Below are 6,566 nucleotides of genomic sequence, written 5' to 3' on the forward strand. Positions count from 1 at the left end.
TCGGTCCGAGCCCTGGGTAGGGCGAGGCGGAGGATCCTCCGAGGTCGAGGTCGAGTCTGTCTTCCGAGGTCGAGGTCGAGTCCGAGCCCTTGGGTCGGGCGAGACGGAGACCATCGGCTGAGGCCGAGGCCGAGTCCGAGCCCTGGGGTCGGGCGAGGCGGAGTTCGTCGTCTTCCGGGGCCGAGCCCGAGTCCGAGCCCTGGGTCGGGCGAGGAGGAGTTCGTCGTCTTCCGGGGCCGAGCCCGAGTCCGAGCCCTGGGTCGGGCGAGGCGGAGTTCGTCGTCTTCCGGGGCCGAGCCCGAGTCCGAGCCCTGGGTCGGGCGAGGCGGAGCTTCCTATGGCGCCCGAGGCCGGACTTGGCCGCTGGCAGCCTCACTCTGTCGAGTGGCACAGCAGTCGGAGCGACGCGGGCGGCGCTGTCTTCTTGTCAGACTGGTCAGTGGAGCGGCGAAGTGACTGCGGTCACGTCGGCTCAGTCGACTGAAGGGTGTGCGTCAGGATAAGGTGTCAGGCCACCTTTGCATTAAATGCTCCTGCGATACGGTCGGTTGGCGTGGCGATCTGGTCAAGGTTGCTTCTTGGTGAAGACTAGGCCTCGGGCGAGCCGAAGGTGTGTCCGTCGCTTGAGGGGGCCCTCGGGCAAGTCGTGAATCCTCCGGCGCCGGCTGCCCTTGCCCGAGGCTGGGCTCGGGCGAGGCGAGATCGTGTCCCTTGGGTGGACCGAGCCTTGACTTAATCGCACCCATCAGGCCTTTGCAGCTTTGTGCTGATGGGGGTTACCAGCTGAGATTAGGAGTCTTGGGGGTACCCCTAATTATGGTCCCCGACAGGTGGCGCACCGGACTGTCCGGTGCGCCATGCGACAGTAGCCTTCACCAAACGGCTAGTTTGGTGGTTGGGGCTATAAATACCCCCAACCACCCCACATTCAAGTAATCCAAGTTTTCCACCTTCCGACTACTTACAAGAGCTAGGCATTCAATACAAGACACACCCAAGTGATCAAATCCTCTCCCAATTCCACAAAAGCTTTAGTGTTAAGTGAGAGAGATTTGTTGTGTTCTTTTGAGCTCTTGCGCTTGGATTGCTTCTTCTTTCTCATTCGTTCTTACGATCAACTCAATTGTAAACAAGGCAAGAGACACCAATTGTGTGGTGGTCCTTGCGGGAAGTTTGGTTCCCAATTGATTTTAGAAGAGAAGCTCACTCGGTCCGAGGGACCGTTTGAGAGAGGGAAAGGGTTGAAAGAGACCCGGTCTTTGTGACCACCTCAACGGGGAGTAGGTTTGCGAGAACCGAACCTCGGTAAAACAAATCCGCGTGTCACACTCTTTATTTGCTTGTGATTTGTTTTGCACCCTCTCTCGCGGACTTGATTATATTTCTAACGCTAACCCGGCTTGTTGTTGTGATTAAGTTTGTAAATTTTAGATTCGCCCTATTGACCCCCCCCCTCTAGGCGACTTTCAACCAAAACTACAAGGAGATGAATCGTTGGTAAGGTAGGAGGTTCGACAAGCTATACAACGAGGTCACTAAGGACTCAAAGGCAGAGAAGTTGTGGAAAGACAAGTAGCTCCCTCACAAGAAGTGAAGCGATAACTATTGTGTGTTGGTTGTTCTTTTGCTTGTACAACAGTAAGTAATAGTTGGATGATGTTGAAGTGGTCTATATCTCAATCTTGTTATTGTTTGGACTAGACGATGCATGGTTGAAAGTGACTTGGAATAGATGGAAGTAATATCATGGCATCTTTAACTGATTCTGTGGAACAATTTGTAGATGGCAGCTAATGTCACCAATTATCTATGTATATATGTCTATGAAATGGTGTTTGTTGTCTAGAAGTGTATACATATGTATATGTTAGTTCTATTCTATATCCTAGGTGTAGGTGTAGAATATAATTGTACACCTAGTAACCAAAATTAACAGTAAAATATTGAATACTACTTAATTGCATTCCATAGCAGCCAATAATACGTGATAGTACCATAAAATGTTGAATACTAATGACACATGACTACTAAACTTTACTCGGTATAACGGTTTGGTGTACAATATTATTCTACACCTAGGATGTAGAATACCATGTCTCTCCATCTCTCTCTATACACACTAGCTTGCTTAGAGTATTTCGAGGCTTTGTGATTTATCAACCTATCTCTATAAAAGATTATTTCTCGAGGTACCTCTAGAATCTAGTCAGTTGAAACAGATTTATAAAAGATGATTGTTGCTACCAACCACCTCTAGAAATCTCAATTCTAGAGGTGGTTGGGCATCTATAAATTGCCAATATATATATATATATATATATATATATATATATATATATATATATATATATATATATATATATATATATATATATATATATATATATATATATATATATAGGATACCTACCCCTATAAAGACATATATCAACCACCTCCGGTGTTAAAATCTATCATGGTGAAATTCATATATCTAGCTATGTTGACATTTCAAAGACACATGTTGCTTCAGTTCACCAGCCATGCTTCCTTATTCAGCGAAAGAATCAATCACATGGATTGGCATTAACAACATTGAGATTTCAATCTGCATATCCAGATCAGCTAAGTACTCCAAATTTTACAAACTTTGTAGCTTCTAAACAGAAAAACGATTTTTTTTGTTTCTTCGATTTATTGCACTTCTAGTGGTGGGTCATATTGTTCACATTGGCAAAAGACATCCCCTTGCATGCGCTATTAGAAAGAACATTCCATGGACGAGAGAACTGAGGAAAGTGAAAATGTGATACTCGACAAGACTAAAAGCGAAGGAATCGTTTCTGTTTGTTATAATTGATAACTTGTCTATTAGTGCAAGGCACAATAGTGAGCTTTATTTTTTTTCATGCTAGATGTTATTCTTTCCTGGCATCCGCCTTAGTTTGACAAAATTCACGGAAAAGATAAGGTAAAATAAAATATGCCACGGGGCAAAGCACACCTCCGGAGTGTGGTGCATCCGTGCATGCAACACTAGCTCAGAATTTTGCAATATTACAATAGTGCAATTTGACGTCTGCTTTGCTATAGCATCAGATGCAAATCATTAACAAGGAAAGTAATTTGTCCATCATTAATTAATTGTCATTATAAGATTCATAAAAATGTGTTCCAATAATTGAAGATAAAATGGACAGACTAGAGATGGACCAAAAGTGTGTAGCAATATATATAGAATGAAATCATCCATCATATTATTTTCATAAGTCAAATGAAGTTTTCTAGCCTAGTGGTTAAAGGCTTCCGAGTAGCACCTCCAAGTCCCGGGTTCGATTCCCCTCAGTCGCGAATTTTCCAGCTTGGTTAAAATATCCACTCGTTGTGCCTCATCGGCTCTCGGGTTATGATGTCCTGTGCACCACCCTCGAGTTGAACCATTACAGAGTGGACGGTTGACGCCAGCTCATTAGTGAAAATCGTGCTCGTTTGATCGTGTGCGGGTTCTGGCTCGAGCGGAGTTCAGCGTAAAACATGAACCACATAAATGGGTACGGGTTTTGGCGTAAATCATCGATTTATTTTGTAACGATGAATGGGGCCGAAAATACGGCATAAAAATTGCACATTCGCACATAGGTTCTAGCTCGGACGAGTTTGAGCGTAAAACGTGAACCAAAACAACGTAAATAAGTACGAATTTTATTGTAAATCATCGATCTGTTTTATATCGACAAATGTGGCCCGAATGTATCTCTCTGCATGTGGTTGTTGTAAAACGCATCAAGATATGTTGTAAATTGGCGTGAAGCACATCAATAAATGTCATAAATTGGTGTAAAATGCAACAAGTGATTTAAGGTAATTGTTGTAAAATGAAATCTAACCATCTACAGGACAACTATTTCAGAATTTACAATAAGATATAAGAGATAATTATTCATGTACTCAACTATGATAATGTCGTGTTCACGGTTTAGTTGTTGGTACATACACGTACACACCACCATTAGCATAAAACTGAGTAGAAAAGAATTTTCTAGCTTTCCTAACGTGGAGAAAACCAGAGAGGTGCAAATCAGCAAACGTAATATGAACTGTTAATATAATGTTCTGATATATAGTTCTTTTCATGGATATTTAAATCATTGATTGTATCGGTACATATAAAACCCACAAGTGGACTTAAAAATTGTAAACACATTTAACTCTCACATTTTGCATCAATGAAACTACCAAACATGATTTTATGAAATGTGTCTTTCTAAGAAAAATCCATTGCAATGTTCAACAAGTGTTTCCAATTATGATCAATGGAGTACATTTATCCGATCAACATGTTAAGAGGGTGAAAACACGATTCCCTTGATCACTGCAACACCCCAAGTACCAACCTAGAACGCCAAGTAATTTGGACCCATCCAACCCTGCATATGAAGGCCAATTTCAGTAATCAATAATCATTGTATCTATCTATCAAAGTATTAACGAACTAGTAAAGAAATAAAATGGCAAGGAAAGATCATTGATCATATAAAGTACCATATCCATAGCAAAAATCGCAGAACTCATATGCCCGATTGGTGTATATCAGGTAAGCAATCTAAAAGGAAAGGACATGGTTCATCAAATAAGCTAGACATCCAACGCTACCAAATTTTTAAAAGAGCATGTGGATCAGTTCAAGCATGAAAAGGATCCTACATTTACTTTCACAGCCTCCACTAAATTTTGAACAAATTGCTACCACTGTGTGGAAATAATGAAGCATAGTTAAACTACCACACAGTACCGAATGCAACAATGTCGCTTTCTTATTGAAAAATAGCAGCAACATGGAGATGTATCTAAGCACAACATTGGATTTTATTATGTCACTGGAGCTGATGATTCTAGAATCTAGAAAATGGAGCTACTCCGGTGGAATTCAGTAAATATTAGTATAGTGTAGATTATATAGGATTAAAACTTAGGTTGCATAACTTCTTTTGTGGTAGATATCGCAACACATAGAAAAAATCTAGTTTGCATAATCTAGTTAAGTTATTTGCATAGGTTTTGTTATAGGGATTTATTTGTAGCCTAGTTTAGAGATAGTTTTTAGAAAGTCCTAATTCATCCCCTATTAGGCGTCAAAGTTTCCTACAACTGTTCTTTGTATGCGTAGATTGTATTAGGATTTTGTTTGTATTCTTCACACTGGATTTTCAAGGTTTATCGTGGATGTACAGAACTCTGTAGAGTTTTCTTTTTTGTTTGTAGTAGGTGGATCATTTGTTTGTTGCATCATTCGACTCTAAGCTCCTTAAGTTTCTTTAAAACAAAAATATTGTTAGAGTTTTCTTTTTTGTTTGTAGTAGGTGGATCATTTGTTTGTTGCATCATTCGACTCTAAGCTCCTTAAGTTTCTTTAAAACAAAAATATTGTCATCACCGATATCATTTTATTTCATACACTCACTCACAAGCTTCCTGCCCCTTAACTGACGGGTTGGGGAGTCCGTTTGTCAGATTGTGGTCGATAGATTCCTACCAAGCTACCAGATGCAGCACAAGAACAAGAAGCAGTGGGTGGACACTACACCCGGCACGTCCCGTAGACGCCTCCCGCCGTTTCGATCTCGAGCGCAGACACACACGGCAGCGAGTAAGGCTTTGTTCGTTTCTGCCGGATTGGTGGGTCGGAACGATTCCTGACCGAATTGCTTCTCTAATTTATATAAACTTTGATTAGCTGGAACGATTCCGGGTGCAATCCGACGGAAACGAACAAGACCTAAGGGCAGCAAAGTTCCGCGTCCCAGAGAGGGACGGACATGATGGTCTCAGGAGGAACCTACGGCACAGACCAAAGCTAGGTGTCATCCCTCGCGCACGATGTGCCGAGCCACCGAGGTGTCGAGGACGACATCATTTGAGGACCTGAAGATGATTGCGTTCGGATCATGAGCGCACTGCCGATAGGGCGCCCGTAAAGGCACCCCCATGTTCTAGTGAATCATAATGGGTGTGTTTGGTTTGAGGAATTGAGTGATCCATCTTTTTCTCACTCCTCACATTTTTATTTAGTTTGAGAAATAGAATGAGTTGATCCATCACCACCATATTCCTTATAAGCTAATAATTATATATATATAAGAAGTGGGTTGATTTTACCAAAATTGATGGAATGAACTTATGATGCATCACCTCATTAAGCATTGGGTGACTCCACAAACCAAACACACTAAATATCTACTGCCCAAAACATCAAACCCATTGTTGTCGACGGGATATGGTCTTTTGGAACGCCTAGGGGAGGGTGGAAAATGAAATGAAGGCGCCGAAACAGAACACGAGGATAAACTTGGACAAGTCAAAAAGGCGAGGTTGGCAGAGTGGAAGATAAAGCTTGGCAAGCTGCAAACTGGACAGGGACATGAACACAGAAAGCAGACCGTGATCGATGCAGATATATGATTCTAAAATACACAGGGCATACGCCCTGATGCAGTCCTCTCTCCTACCAATCTGTATGCTATGTTCCATTGACAAGCTGCAGCACAGCAAAAGTCAAACCCACCACCAAGCACCATTCCCAGAAAGTA

Source organism: Zea mays, chromosome 4 (genome assembly GCF_902167145.1).
Source record: "Zea mays cultivar B73 chromosome 4, Zm-B73-REFERENCE-NAM-5.0, whole genome shotgun sequence".
NCBI classification, from domain to species: Eukaryota; Viridiplantae; Streptophyta; class Magnoliopsida; order Poales; family Poaceae; genus Zea; species Zea mays.